This window comes from Cannabis sativa, chromosome X (genome assembly GCF_029168945.1).
Source record: "Cannabis sativa cultivar Pink pepper isolate KNU-18-1 chromosome X, ASM2916894v1, whole genome shotgun sequence".
NCBI lineage: Eukaryota > Viridiplantae > Streptophyta > Magnoliopsida > Rosales > Cannabaceae > Cannabis > Cannabis sativa.
Window position 1 is genome coordinate 2,474,020 of NC_083610.1, and position 11,979 is coordinate 2,485,998.

The window sequence follows — 11,979 nt, forward strand, 5'->3', positions numbered from 1 at the left end:
CAATAGATGACCATGTGAGTTCTCTATTATTCTACGCATCATAATTGAACCGGGATGGCCTAACCGGTCATGCCAAATAACAAATGAATTTTTCTGGTTTGTGAACTTCTCGTTCACAATAACATGAGTTTTCATAGTACTTATACGTGTAACGTACAAACTTGAAATAAACCAGGTAATTTTTCTAATATGCACTTTTTTCTTGAAACAATAGATGTAATGCAAAGACACTCAAAATTATTTTCATCTATTGTCTCAATATGATATCCATTACGACGTATATCTTTAAAACTGAACAGATTCTTTTTTGATTTGGTGGATAATAAGGCATCATCTATAATAATTTTTGTTCCTCTAGGCATCAATACAATGGCTCTTTCGGAGCCTTCAATTAAATTTGCAGTGCCTGATATTGTATTAATATTTGCCTTCATTCTTGATAAATTTGAAAAATATTTATCACTTCTAAGTATTGTATGAGTAGTTGCGCTATCCACCAAACACATATCATCACCATTATTTGTAGAATCATGTATGGAATGACAAATGTCCATTACTTCATTAACAAAAAAAAAACACAATAAGTTCAAAATATAAATGCTTAAATAATAAAAGTTCATTACATAAACATGCCAAATAAAATAAACACCTTAAAGTAAATAAATGATAATAATAAAAAAAAAAAAACATAACAAAGAAAAGTGACTAATTGTGGACATTCACATCTCCATTATCGATATTCATGTTGCTATTAATGAGATATTCATTAAAAAAATCTACAACATCTAAGTGCGCAATATCCAATGGCTCTTTGAGAAAACCATCATCTTGATAGGCAAAATTTGCTTCTATTTTCCCCTTTCCTTTCACAGATGCTTGATAAAGATCAACAAGGTGTTTTGCCGTACAACAGGCACGTGCCCAGCGTCCTTTTATTCCACATCTGGAACATAAATTTTCAAAATTTCTACAATTATTATTTTGAGGATATTTTCCCTTGTTCTCAGTAGTTGTGCTTTTTATTGGAGTATATGAATTTTATTTTGGCCATTACGATGCCAAACATTGCTTCGACCGCAATCGCGACCGCGACTTTGATTATGGTCACGACCACGTCTATTACTTCGATTATGATCACGACCACAATTATGATTATGATTGTCAGCAATTGTAGCATTCACTTCAGGGAATGGAGCAGATCCAATTGGGCAAGATTCATGATTTTTCATCAAAAGTTCATTATTCTACTTAGCTACTAGAAGACATGAAATCAATTTTTGAATACTTTTTAAAATTTCGCTCTCTATATTGTTGCTGCAGGAGCACATTAGAGGCATGAAAAGTAGTATATGTTTTTTCTAACATTTCATAGTCAGTAATTTTTTCTCCACACAACATTAATTTAGAAGTGATATTAAACATTGCAGAGTTATAATCACTTACTAATTTAAAATCTTGCAACCTCAGGTGCAACTAATCATTCTTAGCCTTTAGCAATATGACAGTTTTTTTATGGTCATATCCTTCTTTCAAATTTTTCCAAAGCACAAGAGGATCTTTTACGGTTAAATATTCAGATTTTAACCCCTCATAAAGATGATGGCGAAGGAAAATCATAGCCTTGACCTTATTTTATTTTGTTTCAGTATTTTGATCTTTGATAGTGTCTCCAAGACCCATAGCATCTTAATAGATTTCAGCATCAAGAATCCATGATAAATAATTTTTTCCAAAAAATATCAAGTGCCACAAAGTCAAGTTTTGTAAGGTTTGCCATGAAAAAAAATTAGTTAGAGGCTCGTGCTGATAACGTATTTTGAAATAGTAGTATTATGTAATATTATAATTTAGAGAAAGAAAATAAAGAAGATATGAGAATTTTCTTAGTGTTTTATTCTAATAGGTAATCATATTTATACACATATAAGAGTCAAATATTAAGAAACTAAAAAAAAAAAACTAAAAAAAAGAATATTAATTACATTAATAATAATAAATAAAAGATAATTAATAATATAATTAATAATATTTATAAGACTTTGCTATTTTTCATCTTCTTTTAAATTATCTCCGACTAAGAGAGCTATACTTCCTCTTCAACCTAAACCCTAACATCTCTCTCTGTGAAGTGTAACCTCTTCAGCTCAAACCTTGGTTGGTTCAAGAAAGAAAACGATTCTACAGCTATACATTATACCTTTTCTTTCTGACAATACTGCTGTCATTGGAGCTAAAAAACCCAACACTGTGGAAGTTTTTTACTAATGGAAATGTTTTAAAAATTAAAGCTTTTCAACTACCCAACTGGCATGAGGGAATTCTTCAACTTAAGACCCCTAATTTTATGAGAATTAACATATATTTTTGCTTTCTTTTTTTTGAAATTGGCTAATCAAGTGAAAGTGAGACAGAGTTGGAATTAAATTTGTGATTTGTAGTTCTTTCTTTTGTATTGTATCGTAATGTTGACAAAATAACCATTTTCAAATTACATGTTTGAGCTATAAACTTAGTATAAAAGTAGTTTCATTATTGTGTAATTTTCTTTTCATTATTTTTTTTTAATACAGTTCAGTCCACTTTGATTGGTTATGAACTCATGGCTGAACAGAGTAGTATAAACAACTGTGGTCTTCCGAAGAAAAAGAGAATCAAATTTAAGAGAACATCGATTGCTAAAGCTGAGGACAGATTATCTAAGCTACCTAATATAATTCTTGTACATATTCTGTCATTTCTCCTAACTACAAACGATGTGGTTCGGACTTGTATCCTTTCAAAGCATTGGAAATTGATTTGGTATTCACTTCCTAAACTCTCTTTCTGTGATACTACTAATACTGTTCTCGAATTTCAAAAGTTCGAAAATTATGTTGACAATTGTTTGGAACACCACAAGAAAGGTATGTATTTTATTGCTGATTCAGCTCTAATTAGTTTCAAGCTTCAGATAAAAAGCTTTCTATGAAGCAAGGCTTGCAGTCTAGATAAATGGTTAAGCTTTGCAGTTAACAATAAAATCAAGGAACTGAGTCTTGACTTAGAACCAAGAAATGGTAAGAGTGAGAATGATGGTTATTACTGTTTTTACTACTACTGCTTACCTAAAACAGTATTCAACTTAAGAGGTTTGACCATTTTGGAGTTGTGTGGAATTGAGTTGGGTTACTCATTTGGTTTTCCATCCTTGAAATCATTATCATTGGAACATTTTCGGCTTTCAAAAAATGTAACTGCTGATGTGCTAACCAAGTCTTTCATGGATTGCCCTTCCCTTGAGAAATTGTTGTTAAGTTTGTGTTTTACTCGTAATCCGCTCCGAGTACAAAGTTCAAGCCTCAAGTTCATGACACTTAAGTTTCCTAGTGTATCTCATCGAGTTGAAGCCATAAATGTTGAATCTTTGGTGCTATGTTGGGCTTTATTTGGGAAAATAAATCTGTCTGCATGTAAGGCAATCAAAAATCTCTCACTAGTTAATTGTGAATGGGATATGACAAGCCAGTCATCATTCGAAGATCTCATTACAAACCTCCCACTCCTTGAGGATTTGACAATTGATAATTCTTATCATAAGTCAGGATTGGAGCATCTTACAATCTCAAATCAACACTTGAAAAGCCTCAAATTGAGAAATATGAACAAGGAGAGTGATATAATCAAGGTTGTCACAATTAAATCAGTGCCAAACTTAGTTTCGTTTTGTTATGAAGGTAATATTAATTGCAGCATATCAATAAAGACATCCAATTTTTTGAATGGAAAATTTGTCATTGATGATCATCATCGCAAATATGACACAAATTGGTTTATGACTATGATGATTTTTTTTTCTGAATCTCAATTGCTCGTGGAATATTGTAACACTGCAACTTTCTTCTGATAAGGTATGTCCATTACTTATATTTGATATTTTCCTTTATTCTCTTAATTGGATTATGCTGCCTTATTTTATTTTCATATACATATGTAAATATATATGTTTGTTGAATTTATATGTACTTGAAGGCGCTCATCGTGCCAGACAATTGTAAAAGGCTATGTCGTTCTCCTTTACTCAAATGGAAGCATGTCAGAGTTCTTTTTGGTTCTTGCACAGGGAGATTTTCAAGCGTGTTCATGCGTAACTTAGCGAGAGAGTTACGATTGAAAGATGTGGTTATGTGAATTTCACCATCCATGGAAACATTATCTTTCAATGGAGAAGACATATTCTAGCTATCCTATATCATAGCTGATGTTCAAATATTAGTCATTTTGAACTTGTATATATTATATTAGTATCTTATTAGTTATTACTAATGAAGTTGACTAATTTCATGTTGCCTAGTTGGTTTGTTTTGAGGACTTAAAAGAAAGGGTGGTAGAAGTTTAAGTATTATACCCTTTGTTCTAATGTATTTTGGTGGCTCTCTTTGTTTTAAATGAAAATCCAAGTTAATCGAGTTGACCCTTTTTTTTTTGTTTTTAACAATATATCATAAATTTATCTCCATATGTTGAAATCTTAGAACATTTTTTTTTTCCTTCTTTCAACATTTACAAGTCTTATCTTGCTTGAAAATTGTTGAGGTTTATAATATGGGGTTCTTGGTGATGCATTATTTTTGTTTCTACCTTGTATAGAGACATTTTATTAGTATACTTCACATTAATTAGAATACAAAATAGTGGATACTCAAATAGATAGAAACTCAAATAGATTGAACAGTTCTTCTAGAGTAGAGAAGAAAGTTTGAGGAAGAGTTTTAACCAAATTTTTGGATGAAAGGGTGATATTATACGGTGTACTCCAATGGGGAATATATGTGTTTATTTCATTAGATGAAAGAAATCAATTTCATTAAATCTCTGCCAACAAAATGGCATTCAACTCAATAGGGACAACACCCCATTGATAATACAATCAGGACTAGAACATGAAGAGCGAGCTAATTAATGAGCCACCTCGTTCCAAATCATTTAACTAAAGAATAGCAACATTCTATAAATTCTGAAGCAAACATTTATAATCTGAAAATAGTAAAGCAGCAGGAGAAAGTAAATCAACAGAAGTAACCATTGCTTGCACCAGCTGAAGTAGCTGGAAGTTGGTTCGAAGAGCCTGCAATATTAACCTTCCTTTTGATCCAACTTAGGACTTCTTTCAATCCAATCGCTTCTTCATTAATAGTGAAAAATATACATTTAATAAGTTTAAAGTTTAATATAAATTAAAAATAAATTAATATTTTTATGAAATTAATAAGATATATTTTTATGTTGAAATATTTGATTTAATTTTAATTTATTATTTTTTTTTGGATAATTTACATGTAGGCACGTTTTTTTGTATTTAATATTAATATTAACGTGAATTTTCAAAATATTAATATTACCGTATTTTTCTTACCGTTTTTTATTCTTATTATTGATTGTGTGTTGGGTACAATAAATTGCTTTTGATGATGTCATATTGACTCTCACATCATGATATGGGACAGATTGAACACGTGATGGAAAGTTTCATAATTTTGAATACTGATTTCCTTTTTTGTAGTTTGTTGGGACCTCAAATAGAATAGGGTAAATTTAATAGTTTATAATTTGTACATTTAATAGTTTTCTTCCACTTTTTTAGGAGTTTATTGCAATTTGATAAAATGTAATATTGATACGATATAATTTAGGGTTTATTTTTTATTTTTTAGGATTTTAGTGATGTATGTTTGAATGTGTTTTTGATAATGTATACTTTAGGTTTTTTTTTTTTTTTTTGGCATATTATAGGGTTTTATATTGTATACTATAATTTTTTGCATCTAATTTATTTTATTGATCATATATTTGATAATTAATATATTTTCTCTGCCACAAATATACATGTCAATTTATATAATGTAATTTTTGTAAAAACTTTTGTATATATTTTTTTTATTTATTTTTGAGAATTTTATTTGAGCGGATGTTATTTTGGTACAATATACTTTAGGGTTTTTTATTTTTTATTTTTAAAAAATGTGTTTGTACATTATATAGGACCGTTATGAAGGTGCATTTTTCATATGATTATGATATAGTTTCATTTTTAAGTTTGTTTTTGAAAAAAAATTTACTGAGTATATTTTTGTATCTATATTTATTTTGGAATTTTTATGTGATTTTGATTTTGTATGCTTAATGGTTTTTTTTTCTTTATTTTTTTTTAGAATTTTATTGATTTCTGTTTGAATGTTTTTGATATTGTTTACCTTAGGGTTTATTTATTTTTATTATTATTTTGTATGTTGTAACGTTATATAGTGTATATTATATTTTTTTTTTTTTGTATTTGATTAAATTTATTGATCAAATATTTTATGATTAAAATAATCTTAAAAGTTATTATAACTTATTAGTTTATTTACAAATTTTATTTGTTTATTAGCAATGCGAGCTTCTTTTTTTTTAGTTTATAGTAACTTATTGTAAATTGCAAAAGAAAAATAAAAAAGTAACGTAAAAATGTGTAAAACAACAAAATAATGTAATATAATCTAAAAATAAATACATAGGCTTCAAAGTAAAAAAAATATATAAAATAATTGGTTTATAAAAATGGTAGCTTATTATATTACACGACAACTCATTAATTTCAAAAATAAACTTTTAAAGTTACCCAAATATATTTTAAATAATATACCATAATATAACTTAAAAACAATTATTTGACTATTAAGATGTTTACAAATAAGTTATGATGGTAACCAAATTGTATATCAAATTATATGATATAAAAAAAAATATGTAAAAAATAACTAATTATTTTTTTATCAGCATTATAAGTAACCAAAATGTTACTTTTGAAAATGTAGATTTAAAAAAAACGGAACTAGGGATGAAAAATCTGATTATATTGTAGATGTACTTTAATTGATTGATGTTATTTATAGTATATTGTTAGAAAAGATAACATGAAAAAATGAAATAGTAATAGCAACATTATATTTTTTTTTACGCAAAAGTAACTAATTGGCTTCTTATCAGGATCATTAAGTAACCAAAAAGTTACTTTAGAAATGCAGAAAAACTAAAAAAAAAAAATACAGAACAGAACAGAGCAAGTTTTGGATCAATTTTTAAAGTGTCGATTTAGTTGTTCCTTTATCTAGCAATGATTCTGCCTCTATCGTTTAGGTATTTTTGGTAGTTTGAAGAACGATTTTGGTGTTGAACTCATAATCGATCTTCTGGCGATTGTAACCGAAGTTTTTTTGTTCATTAATGGAGTTTTTGTTGGGTGAGAATAATTTTAAATTGTGACTTTGATCTTATATATATATATATACCTATATATAACATAGTGAAACGATTTTGCAGATTTGTCAGTAGTTTGAGAAACGATTTTGATTATGAATGATTATTTGATATTGTGTTGTTTGAGATGAAGCTTTTTTGTTCGTTAATGGAAGTTTTTTTTTTTTGAAGAATAATTCAAGTTCTAATTTTGATATTTTATAATCGAAGGGAAGTAAATTTAAAGGTTCATTTTTGATATTTGTGTTCGACGCATTGTTCAAAGGACTTATTAATCCCGTAATTGGAGGAGGAATATGGTGTATTTCATGTATTGAGATCAATAGTGGTATGAGATTATTTTGGTTTTACGGTAAAAATGCTGATGTGTCACGTTAATACAAGAACATTAAATTAATTGATGTCAATTATGTTATTAAAATGTATATTACGTATACTAATAAAAATTTTCCTTTTTTTTTGGGTAGGAATTAAAATTATTTGGTGTTTTGAAAAGGAATGAAGAATTGAAGAAAAAATGAGTAATTATTTCAAAAAAAGAATCAGATTTTTCGGGCTTGGAAGAAGCCCACTCGCGCCAGCAACCCGAAGCCATCTCCAGCCGTCCGTGCGACTGATCAAGGCTCCAGTCGCGCGCATGTGTCCCACCCCAGACACAGGCGCGTGGGAGCCGTCTTCTCCTGCTGCCAGCCTGGCAGCGTCAGCGAGTGGGACCCGCCTGTCCCCTCTCTCTACATCAGCTCCAAGCCGCCAGCCCTCCTCACGACGCCACGTGTCCACCTGCGCCAGCCATTCTCTTTCAGCAGCAAATGCATGAGCGACACTTTGTCGCTCTCTCCTTCAATCCGCCATTTTTCAAATTATTTTAAAATGTTTATATTCCTTTGCATTTATTTGGCTCTCTTTACTATTTCTCTCGGTTAATTATTGGGAAATTTTATTTACACCCCAAAAAATTCTAAAGGCACCTCATTTTAATTATTTTTATTTTATATAAAATTTATATTTTTAATTGTACTAATTTTTTTTTAACTTTTTTCTTTCAATTCATATTCTTAAAAAATATACCTATCAAACAAAAATAAAGTGTATTTTAAATATTATGACAAAAAAATTAAAATAAAAAATTATGTGAAATTTTTTTAGAAAAAAATAAAAAAAATAATACACATGAGTTAGAAAAAATTATGAAAATGAAATCAAAATAAGTATTGAAATTAACATAAAATAATGTAAAGAAAAAATTTTAAAAAAATATTAAGAGTAATTTTTAACAATTATTTAAGTTTATATTCTTTTTAATAATGGGGTGTATTTATAAGTTTAAGGGGTGAAAATAGAACTCCCCTAAATTGCACCTTGTATATTTTACCATTTTACCCTCACTTATCTCATTTATGCCAAGAAATTTTTAGAAAAAAATATTAAAATAATTAATTTATTTTGGCTATAAATAGGGAAGAGATGAGACCCCTTAAAACAACTCCTACACATATCTCTTTAGTGTAATTTTTAGAGTAAAGAAACTATAGCAAAATTTCTCTTCACTTTTCTTCTCATATTTCTTTATGAAAATAATTAGCATAATGGCCTAATCTTCCTTAGAAGGTTGGGAATGATTTCATATGCAAAGTGATGTTATTTTGTATCTTTGATTCACTTGTAATATTTATTTGAGCAATGCTAGTTCTTATTTCACTTTTATTTTCTTGTTCTTCATCTATCTATACTATTATATATGCTATTATATACTAAATATATACATAGACTTAGTCACACTCTTTTTATATATTTTTATTTAGTGATTCTAGTAATAATAGTATTTATCTTGTTCTATCTTTTATGTTCATTCTTATTTACTTTTGTTATTAACCATATAAGTTTAGTCTAGGAAGATGCTTAAAGTTAAGAAAAATAGTATTAATGTTCATTTCCTTCACTATCACCACCATCTCTATTTCTATTTGTCATTATTTTTACTAAATATATATTGGATTAGTCATGCTCTTTCTATGTGTTTCTATTTAGTAAAAATAATATTGATGTTTTAGTTTTATGTTTAATCTTTTATTGTATTATTGCTTGATGTATAGTGTCATTTCTAGGTTCTACATAAGATTAAATCATTTCTTTTATTTGCAAGAACTTGTATATACTCAAAAATATAATGAACTTTAATGTTAAATCATTTATCAACTTTGTGAATCAAGGGTATAAAATAGCTAAACAAGCATATGGATGATTCTTGAAGCCTTCCCTCTCTTTTGCTATTGTTTACACCTTTATTTACCTCTTTTTAATATTTATTATCAAATCAAAAATCACAAAATCATTTGTTCCTTTTACCACCTATTTATTAACCTTTTGTTTCTATTTTTCTACTAACGCTTTTGTCCATAATCACCTCCTTGTGGAATCGACTGCTCGATCTATACTACAACCACCGCTAGTGGAAGTCACAATTTGGGCGTAAAATCACTTCTGCAAACAAAGGAGTAACACACCCTGGTTTGCTCCCTCCAGCAGCCTCCAACAAACACTGCACTAAAAATGGCTGCATCCCAATTAATCTTGATAGATCCAACCTCAGGTTTACACCAGCGCTCATTTGCTTAAGTTGACAAAACTGAACTGGAATGGAGATCTATTCCATTTGATTGAGCTAAAAATCCAGCCATCAAAGATCAGTAATTGCATTAACGACCACCCTTTCAACCACAGACTCTTTCTCATTACACACACAATCATTTCTAGCTTTCCGAATTGCCCAACAAACTGCCGAGACCTTTCCAATAATTATTAAAAGGACATTCAACCATGCAATGGAAGGTAGTCTCCATCCCCTCTCCACACATTGGACAGACATCTTCCAAAGGAACAAATTTAGCTTTCAAATTGTGTGTAGTGGGCAAACAATGAGTAAGTCATCTCCACATGAAATTCTTAATTTTTTTTAAGGAACTTTGAGCTTCCAAAATTTGCGCCAAAAACTAAAGTTATCCCTGGTTTCCCATCTTCCATTTAAAATATATGTGGGAATCATTTCCAAATTCTCTATTTCTTAGTGATCCATTCATGCTTGAGATATTTTGAAGAGGAAATTTAAATTGGGATTGAAGAAGCCTATAAATTCACAAGATAATTAGACTGCATAATTAGATATAGAAATTAGCAGGGTATGAGTAATTTAATAATTATTTATAATTATACGTGCATTAGTAGAAAATAAAATCTATGTCAAAATAGACATTAATGAAATAATTTTTCAATTATGAAGATTTTATTAGATTCCAAGTGTGCCATGCAAGTCATTTTCAAATTTTGGCATTTTTGTATTTTATGCCCAGTAACAGTAGAACTGACATTTTAGCCAATAATGTCATATATATATATAGATACGGTTTAGTATCTTAGAATTAGCGAAACAAAATTTATGTATAGTTATAATATTGAGATTTTTTAGGGTAATTGGTTAAGACTATTTTACTCCTAAATTTAGAGTTTACTTAGCAGTGAAGTAAGGGCTTTCAGACATTTGCCATTTAAGTTTTTTATTTTATTATCCTTAGTGGATTAAGATGAAATTTTTAATTTAAGAATAGAGATAGACTCAAAAATTAAGTTCCTCTCTCCTCCCTTTGCCTCTCTTCTTCTCGGCCTAGAAGGAATCAAGGAACCAAGCAAATTTTTAGAGCAAACTTTAGCAATTCAGCAAGGTTTTAGCTTGTTTTTGAAGAAGGATTGAAAGAAAGACTAAGGTAAAGCCCTAAACTCTTTTATGTTGTTAGTTTAAAAAAGAAAGTTTGGTTTTGGGTTGTGTTTTGAAGAATTTGTTTTTGTATGATTCGTTAGACACCAAATGCTAAGCTTGCTTACCCAACATAGATAAACTAAAATCTGCTAAGTGACAATCGAAATCCTAATCCCATTGTGTTCATGCTTACAAAGTCTTTTTCAAGACATCTAACTCGCACTACGTGACTAATTGTTAGAACTTAACTTCTACTAAAATTTATTCATCATTCCTTCCATCTTATATAGTGTTTGCAGTCATCATATATTTTTATCTACTTTCAATAACATCATTTAAATGTACTACAAAAAAAATTACATTTAGTGACAACTTTTTAATCACAATATAAATTTTTCGTGACTAAATATGATTTTCAGTTACAACAAAAAGCTACTCGTGACTAAAAGTATTTAGATACAAGTTGTCACTAATTTAGTTTTAGTCACAATAAGTATTGTGACTAAAAATATATTTAGTTGCAACAAATTGTAATTTTTGTGACTAATACCTTGAGACACAGATTTTTTAATCACAACATAAGAATGATGATTTATAATTAGTTACAATTTTTTCACTTTAAACAACAACTCCTAATTTAAATTCACACAAGCTTCTTTTTCTATCTCTCTTACAATATTATTTAAATACTGTACACAAAGTGTGTTACACTTGAACAAAGTTACCTACCTTATAATTATATGTAATGGACCTGCTTCATATGCGTAGTCACATACCTACACAGTATACACAAGTACGTAACTTTGGTCAATTACTTACAGAAATAACAACTGACCCTGCAAACCAACGCAAGTATTTTTAACGTGCTTTGCCTTCACTTGCACGCACCCTGAAAAAACTTTCTAAGAGATCACTCATCTTAAGATTGCTCTAGGTCATCAAGCACGCTTAAT

General features: G+C 29.0%; 1 long non-coding RNA gene across 1 annotated transcript; it reads left to right on the top strand.

Moving 5' to 3' along the window:
* Positions 1-2,018: 2,018 nt before the first annotated feature.
* LOC115707960 (uncharacterized) lies at positions 2,019-7,727 on the top strand. Its single transcript, XR_004009801.2, has 2 exons — positions 2,019-3,887; positions 4,009-7,727. It is a non-coding gene; the product is annotated as an uncharacterized LOC115707960 (long non-coding RNA).
* Positions 7,728-11,979: the final 4,252 nt, after the last annotated feature.